At 44.7% G+C, this 9334-nt stretch overlaps 1 protein-coding gene across 4 annotated transcripts in view; it reads right to left on the bottom strand.

Annotated features, from left to right (window-relative positions):
- LOC141047234 (uncharacterized) overlaps nucleotides 1-9334 on the bottom strand; it is a 659661-nt gene that overhangs the window by 68603 nt on the left and 581724 nt on the right. The window lies entirely within an intron of this gene.

Here is a 9334-nt window from a genome sequence, read left to right as displayed (position 1 = left end):
TTCAAATGTTACAAAATAAAATTTGAGATGGCGGTATCTATGGGAACATTATACTGTATGTGGGAGCCAAGAAAGGGGTACTGTACTACATCAAGAATGGTGATAAGTGAGAATTTATCTAGTGGTTTGGGTGGTAACATTTTGTGTGTGGTATCTTGTATAATTATAATGTCTATGGAGAATAGTGGTACTGGGGGAACTTTATACTGTGTGCAGGGGGGATGTCTCCTTGGTTCCCGTCTTTCATAGTTGGGTCGTTTGTATGTATCAGCGGAAAAGGAACAAAACCATTGTGATTCTTATAAGGAGAAAACACAAAACCCCTAAATATAACATTTTCTAACAACCCCACAATTTGTGACTCTTCGGGGTAAATCGCTCTCTCACCATTGGATTAGAGCTGATACTATGAAGCTAAAGTGACTAAACAGACTTTCTGTCCCTTCCATAAAGGGGCACTATTCTGGGTTTGTCAGAACTGTCCGAGGATTATCAGAGGTGATAGTTTCCCCCAATTAGAAGGGACACCTGTGGATATTGGGGTCTTTACTTGCTACAGTTCTGGTGGGATTTACTTGTTAAAGTGCCTTGTGGTAAAGTGGACGTTGGACAAACGTCACCATCAATTAACATCAGACTAAAGGAACATCGCTCCTCTATTCAGCTCTATGGATCTAGGATGAAATCCATTGTGGCCCCTGCAAGAAAAGAATGAGAGAGTAAAATTTGGTGAGACACCCGTGACCAAACATTTCTCGGAGATGGTCTTAAAAGTTCTGATCTCAGGTGGTCGGTGTTAGGGGCTGGCGGAACGCACCAAATAATATAGAAGGTATTTAGGTGCGTTCGCAGCCCGGGGTCCACCGTGCAGAGATGGTAACTGCTGCTCGGTAATGGCAGACACTATATGGCGGTAGATTAAGTGAACCCACGCAGGTTAACATCACCCGGTGTGTATGAGGCAGACTCTGTTGCCTCACAGAGCCGCACTACGGTTAAATATAAATACCGAAGCCTGTTAAGCTCACAGAGCTTGGCGAAGTGAACGCTGGTGTAAAGTCACAAGACTCTGCCCCAAGACACAGGGTCAGAGTCCCTCCAGACTCACCAGCACTCGGCACAGCAGCTGCGTTGCCAGGGAGGATTAGGTAGGTAATACCGCACTAAAGTGCATACAGTGTCGCACTGGCGGATGCCACTAACCAGCCTAGACTTAGGACTGGAAAGCGCACTATAAGACTACAGAAGTGCACACAGCGCTGCTCTGACAGGTGCTGCAGTAGATTCGGTACTTATGTGCCTTGTACTGGATGGCACAATATGGTGCTAAGTGAGGTGCTGACCTGGAAGCACTGTGGCATATAGCCTAGCCACTGACAGGCGCTGACTATAACCTCGAGACCCTAACATCAAACACAACCAAGGGTAGGGGTTTCAAATGAGTCACTCACCAGATGCATGCATCCATCATCATACACACCATAAGCATATGAGTCTATACTAGCGCATGGCCGAGCGGCCATACGACTTTTTTATAGCAGCGTCCTTCCGGGACCTTCCCAGTAGTGGACCAATCCGAGCAGGAACGAAACCTGCGCATGTGACCTCCGACCCCCAATGAGAGGTCGCCTCACGGGCATGCTCAGAAAGCAAAAGACAGGACTTAGTCCCAGAAGTGTCTACTTGTTGCTGACTCAAGCATGGAGTTATAGCAGAGCCTGAAGGAGCAACCAGACGCCAAGCATCATCCTGGGCAAGACGCCGGGACCGACGTCTCTGCTGAGCAGGAATCTCTGCGGCCGCAGAGGAATGGGAGGGCACAGAGGATATGGCTTGAGATTCCCCCTGTGCAGTGGGGGAAACTTGATGCCTAACATCATCACCCCCCCTAGGGCCGCCTCACCACGCTCAAAGGCTGCAATGAGCAGAGGATGTTTTCCCCAGGTTTGGTCCTCTGGGCCGTGACCCTTCCAGTCCACCAGATAATACTTTTTGGCACCCCACAATGGCCTCTACCTCATACTCATCCGAGGACAAGCCCGATGTCCTGGCAGATGACCAATTTTGAACTTTAATATTTTTTAAAATATTCAAGATGCTGTTCTGAAACTTGGGGTTGATTGACTTTTCCTCATTTGAGGGGTTCTTACTATGGGTACTTTTTTTTGTTTACTTTTTGCTCCACAATTTTTTATACACTTGTACTGTTCGGTCAAAAATGACCGATAGCCTTTTATAGTGATCTCCAGCCATTTTATGAGTAAAATAAAGGCGCTATAATCTCATTTTGGACTATATATTACATCTACTACTATTTATCAATTTAGTTAGGTCCTTTTGGTCCATGAAGATTTACACATGCATTTTCTCATTACAATACTGCTGATGGATTACCTTCCAGTATAGTTATGTGCCAAATATTTTTACCCTGCTGTTCATGTAAAATAGTTCAATTCAGTTCTCAACATTTCATATTGTAAATGAACATATTCTCTTTTTTTACTTGTGTTCCCTGATCTAATTTTTGTGAAATGCTGACCTGAAAGAGTACTAATAAATTCTGTCTGAAAAGTGTGTTTGCTTTACTCTGAGCTCTTATCCTAAAGGGTGGGGGGTGTTTTATTTTGTCTTATCAGTAGACAATTGCCATAGTAGTCTATCCAGTTTCATTTTCAGTCCAGCTGAAGAGAGCAGAGAGGACATATACAGACATCAGATTTCTGAAGGATCATCGTTAAATATGCAATTTGCATAAATATTCCAATTAAGCCTTGTTAAATGTTTTGACACAAAAAAAATAAAAAGTAAGTTTTTCTTTCCATTTTTCATTTGTTTATAAACAACCAGGTTCACATACAATATAATACTGCAATAATTAATTATTCAATTAAAACACTTAAATTAGCTAAAAATCAAGACTTTATTAGGTCCGGTCAAAAATGACCGGAACATAACAAGTGTATAGTGGTAACGAACAGAATAGCAGGGTTAAGGAGGGAAATGTGGAATGTGTCGGTGATACCCAGGCATGGAGGAAGGTCCAGCTGGTAGACCACAGGGTTAACCTGTTCGAGGACCTTGAAGGGACCTATGTAGCGAGGCACGAACTTAGTGGACTCGACCCGCAGCCTGATGTTACGTGTGGAGAGCCACACTAAGTCGTTAGGGGTGAAGGTCGGAGCAGGGCTCCGGTGTGCGTCCATGGAGACCCTCATTCTCTCCTTGGAGGCACGGATGGCATCCTGAGTGCGGTCCCAAATATCATGTGCCTCCACTGCCCAGTCTGCCACCCTAGAGTCGGTGGATGACACGGGCATGGGCACATGGACCCGTGGATGCTGGCTGCAGTTAAGGAGAAATGGGGTCTGACCGGTGGAGTCGGCCAGAGCGTTGTTCAAAGCGAACTCCGCCCATGGCAACAAGGATGCCCAATCATCCTGCCTGGCCGAGACAAAATGTCGTAGGTATGTGACCAGGGTCTGGTTGGCCCTCTCTACCAACACGTTTGTCTCTGGATGATAGGTCGAGAAGAGATTCAGCTCATTGCTGAGCAGGCGACAGAGCTCTCTCCAAAACCAGGACGCGAACTGGGGACCCCGGTCACTGACAATTTTGTCTGGCATGCCATGCAGGCGGAAGACGTGCTTGATGAACAGTGCTGCCAGGCCTCATGCAGAAGGTAGCCAAGAGAGAGGCACCAGGTGCACCATTTTAGAGAAATGGTCGGTGATGACCCAAATAACCGTGCTGCCACTGGACTTAGGAAGGCCCACCACAAAGTCCATACTGACCATCTCCCAGGGCCTGTCCACCACCAGCAGGGGGTAAAGTAACCCAGCAGGTCGCTGCCGTGGAGACCTATTCTTGGCGCAGGAGAGGCATGCCTGAATATAGTCTCTGACGTCATGGGCCATATGCGGCCACCAGTATGTCCTCGCCAGGAGCTCAGATGTCCGCTTTGTCCCAAAGTGTCCACCCACCCTGGACGCGTGAGCCCAAGAGAGAACCTTCGGTTGCTGACGGGCAGGGACAAAAGTCTTGCCCGGAGGTACCGACTCGAGGGCGACCGGAGCCACGGTCCTCAGACTCTCAGATGGTACAAGCAGTAGAGACTCCTCCTCCTCCTCCTCTGATGACATCACAGAGCGAGAAAGGGCATCGGCTGGAATGTTCTTCTATCCGGAAAGAAAAAGAAGGGTGAAATGAAACCGGGAGAAGAATAGGGACCATCTGGCCTGGCGCAAATTTAACCGCTGGGCAGTCTGTAGGTAAACCAAGTTTTTGTGGTCGGTGAATACCTGGAAGGGAAACCGAGCCCCCTCCAGGACATGTCTCCACTCCGAGAAGGCCACCTTCATTGCTAGCAACTCCCTGTCCCCGATGGAATAGTTCCTCTCCGCCGGTGAAAAGGTCTTGGAGACAAAGAAGCAAGGCTGCTTCTGACCCTGAACGTCCTTCTGGAAGAGGACCGCCCCGACAACGACGGAAGAGGCATCCACCTCCAGGATGAAGGACTTATCCACATCAGGATGGTGTAGGATGGGAGCACTAGCAAAGTGGGATTTGATGGAGAAGAGGGCCTTGGAGACCTGTTCTGACCACTCCTTGGGATTTGCTCCCTTCTTGGTGAGGGCTACCAAGGTGGAGAAGTGGGGAATGAACTGATAGTAGTTCACGAACCCCAGAAAGCGCTGCTCCGCTTTGAGGGAGTGGGGTTCCTGCCAGTCCATTACTGGCTGCAGTTTGGCAGGATCCATAGCCAAACCCTGTATACCTAGAAGGAATATAGAATGCACATAGGGTCTTATCTGATATAAAAGGAATATTCGTGAGGGATAATAAAATTCACTCACCTATTATGGTTGTGTGAGACATAACCACTGCACTTAGCATTGGCGGCTGTTGCAAGCCCCGATGTGATGATCCTTTGCTAGGTGAAGAGAATGGGGCATCAGACTGCGCTGCTCGCCGGTCAGGATGATGGACCAGAGGAGTCCAAGTAGATGTAATAGAAAATAAACTTCATTTCTGCGCGTTTCGTGGTGATCACACCACTTCCTCAGGACAGTCTATACATATATACAAACAGGGTCTGCTATTTATAGCAAAGGGGGCAGATGGAGACGCCTCCTTTAAAAAAGGCCACACCCAATGGGCGGGGAATCAGACTTAAGCACATATATACATCGTAAACACAACAAACAATCATAAAATATAATGGATTATATCACTTAAAACCATTGTTCATGCATTTAAAAATCTACATGCAGAGAAACACAATAAAACACAATAAAAAAATAGCTCAATAAATAAATGTTTGCAAGCTGGGGGAGTGCTTGAACCTATGGTGTTAGCCAATTCATTCTTTAGCAAGACCCTGCTAATTGTGCTTTAAACCATTGAGCCACGGAAGGATTTGATTGAATCTCTTTATTTGGTGGTAGTGGAAAATAGATGATAGTGGATTAAGAAGGAAAAAAAACCCAAAACATTGAAGGGATGAACCCCTTCATAACAAGGAGCAGATGTTTGTCAAATCTCTATCACAAAATACAGAGGAAAATTGAGGTGGGTTGTACAGGGGAACAGAGCACACTCCATAAATAGATCAGTTGAACAAATCAGTTGTTTCAATGAGTCCATGGGGATTTATAGTGTTCAGCTTGTGAATCCAGAAGATCTCTTTCCTATTAAGAGTCTGGACTCGGTTGGGGTTATCAGGGGGAACATGGTCAATAGGCATCACCCTGAAGGAAATCCTTTTGTTATGATATACCGCATAATGCCTGGAAAGGCCATGCTGTAGAAATCCTTCTTTTATATTATGCCTATGTGAGTTTATTCTTTTATGTAGCTGTTGCGTTGTCCTGCCCACATATCATTTCTTACATTCGCATATGATGACATAGATGACGAAACTGGATTGGCAGGTCAAATGGTATTTGATTTGAAACTCATCTGAATTTCCACTGTCTGCTGAAAAAGTTTTGGCATCATGTATGATGCTAGAGCAGCATAGGCATCGCAGGGAGCCACATCTATAGGAGCCTTGTCTGAGCTTTTTTGCAGAGTAATTGAAGTCCTCTTTCTTCTTTAGCCGGCTTGGAGCCAACATGTTTTTTGATGTCGGAGCCCTTCGGAAGGTTATCAGGAGATTGTTGGGAAGAAGCTTCCCCAATACGGGATCAGAAATTGTGTAAGAAATTATATGTGGGCAGGACGATACAACAGCTACATAAAAAATAACTTGATCTCACATATTCCATATGGCAATAGATCCTGGTGTATTGCCAGAATATTGATGGGAAAAATTCCCTATGGAGCTCCCTAACAGCTAGAAGACATGGAAAAATGGAGCAAAACATCCATAAATATAGCAAAAAGTCAATATCAAACTTGCTTTTATTAATGCAAAAATCATTAAAAAGTCATCACGAAGTATTACAAACAGAGACAAAGTCATTTAACACAGGTCAGAATGCACCAATATTAAAATAAAAGACGTGCTGCACAATGAACATGACAAAACCATGGTAAGGCTGGGTTCACACGTACAGGAACTCTCGCGGAAGTTACCGCGAGAATTCCGGAATTCCATTCAGCGGGAAAATCGCATTTTAAATTCCCGCTATTTTCCCGCGGAAAAACTAGCATTTTGCAAGCGTAATTAGCTTGCAGAATTGCTAGCGTTTTCCAAGCGATCTGCAGCATGGCTTGGAGAACTGATTGACAGGTTGGTCACACTCGTCAAACATAGTGTTTGACGCGTGTGACCAACTTTTTACTATGAGGCTGCCTATGCGGCATCAATAGTAAAAGATAGAATGTAAATAATAATAATTAAAAAAAAAATATTGTTATTCTTACCTTCCGACGTCCCGCGCAGCCTTCCCGCCTCTCTCCATGCTCCCGGTCCCAGTAATCCTTTGCGAGAATTACCATGATGACGTCCGTTCTCGCGGGATCGCAAAGGTTTACTGGGACCGGGAGCTTGGAGAGAGGCGGGAAGGCTGCACGGGACGTCGGAAGGTGAGAATAACAATATTTTTTATTTTAAATTCTTTTTTTTACAGGGATATGGTACCCAAAGCCTGGAGGACAGTCTCCTCTCCTCCGGACCGTGGCTACCATCCGCAAATGTTCTGCTTACTTTTCGCATGGTGTGCACAGCCACATGCGGAAAGTAAGAAGAACAATGCATTCCTATGGGTGCTGGATTGCCGCGATTCCGTGAAATTAATGCGCATGCTGCGTTTTTTACTGCGAAGCGATTCCGCCGCGGTAAAAACCGCAGCATTAGCACAGCATTGCAGAATCCCATATAAATGCATGGGATGCTTATTTTTCGCGTTTTCGCGGCAAAAACGCGCGGAAAACGGTACGTGTGAACTCAGCCTAAGGCCGACATATTACCCTAAGGATCCCACACCTATATCCAGGAAAGATTACATTATAATACGTCATAAAGTGACAGTAGCATCGGTAACCCAAATAAATGGGAAAAATATCATGGGGTCCCGTCCCTCCTCCACCTTCTAAACCCCCACATATATGCAGCTAATAATAGCAATGGTTATTTCTTAACAAAGTATGTCCATATCTGGTCCAAAGAGGGAAGGAAGAGGGAAGTCCATAGTTAGCAAAAGGTTTTCATTGTAAAAATAGTTTTTGCATCACTACATTTTGAGAGCTATAATTTTTCCGTATTTTGACCCACAGAGTCATAAGAGGTCTTATTTTATGCGGGACGAGTTGACGTTTTTATTGGTACCATTTTCGGGCATGTGACTTTTTTTATCTTTTTATTACGATTTTTGGGACGCAGAATGAACAAAAACCAGTATTTCATGAATTTCTTTTGGGGGGGCGTTTATACCATTCCTCATGTGGTAAAATTGATAAAGCGGTTTTATTCTTTGAGTCAGTACGATTGCAGCGATACCTCATTTATATCTTTTTTTTATGTTTTGGCGCTTTTATAAAATAAAAACAATTTTATATAAAAAATAATTATTTCTGCATCGCTTTTTTCTGCGAGCTATAACTTTTTTATTTTTTTGCTGATGACGCTGTATGGCGGCTCGTATTTTGCAGAACAAGATGACATTTTCAGCGGTACCATGTTTATTTATATTCATCTTTTTTATAGCCTGTTTTTGCACTTTTTGATCGGCAGTATGATGATAAAGCATTGTTTTTTGCTGTGTTTTTTAAGGGGTTCACTAAAGGGGTTAACTAGTGGGACAGTTTTATAGGGCCGGTTGTTACGGACATGGCGATACTAAATATGTGTACATTTATTGCTTTTTTTTATTTAATAGGGATTTTTTACAAATTATTTTTACACGTTTTTTTTACTTTATTATATTGTCCCAATGGGGACATTACTATCAGCGATCTGACAGCCACTGTGAGTGCCGAGCACCGGGTGGCGCTCATAGCATCCTCTGACCCGCGGTGGATGCCGTGTCATTGCCCTACATGCTGCATACTGACTGGACTGACTCTGCAAAGCTTTGCCTTTTGTCCCTACTCCGGGGGGGACCACTTGCCTTTTGGCGCTCCCTCTTTTGAGCATTATGCAAATGACAGCAGTACAATACATAGTACTGTGATGAAGGTCAATGTGACTGAAACGTCTATACTGTATGTACTGTATATTAAAAATAATTTTTTCACTGGAAATCATACATACTGTGTGTGCCAAGTTTCTATATTCTTAACTAGTTAATAGGTGTGGGCAGATCGCGATTCCGCTCGCGCCTACCTATTGCGGGCACATGTCAGCTGTTGAAGACAACTGACATGTCGCGGCTTTTAGGTGGTCTCACCGCCGGAGCCCAACTCAAAGCGGGGGATACTGATCGCTGACGTACTATCCCATCAGCGGTCAGTAAGGGTTAAAAAGGATGTCCGCTACTTGGCCAAACACTTCTCATTCCTCATGTTTGGTACTTTTAAAATAAAAACACTTATAAGAACTTATATCTGGGGTTCATGTGAGGTTGTTAGTGATGAGAGCGTGCTCGAATAAGACGTTATCTGATCATGCTCGTGGGCCGATTGTTTTCGTCGTCTTTGAAAAGTAGGTTTGGGCTGCATGTCTCTCAGCAGTTCAACAGCAGCAACACATGTGTTGTGGCTGTTGAAGCTATTTTTCCTGCATGCCAAAACACTCGTTTAGCACACGAGCATGATCGAATGATGCCTTATCCGAGCACGCTCGCTCATCATTAGTTGCTACGTCATGTGTGCCCTGTGCCCTATCAGCTTTAGCATCACTGTCCCCACCTTCGGACAATCGAACAATAAAAGTAAATCAGTCAGCAGCCGC

The sequence above is a fragment of the Dendrobates tinctorius genome, unplaced genomic scaffold (genome assembly GCF_039654945.1).
Source record: "Dendrobates tinctorius isolate UK_male_01 unplaced genomic scaffold, ASM3965494v1 ptg000126l, whole genome shotgun sequence".
NCBI lineage: Eukaryota > Metazoa > Chordata > Amphibia > Anura > Dendrobatidae > Dendrobates > Dendrobates tinctorius.
This window is presented reverse-complemented; position numbering and strand designations above follow the sequence as displayed.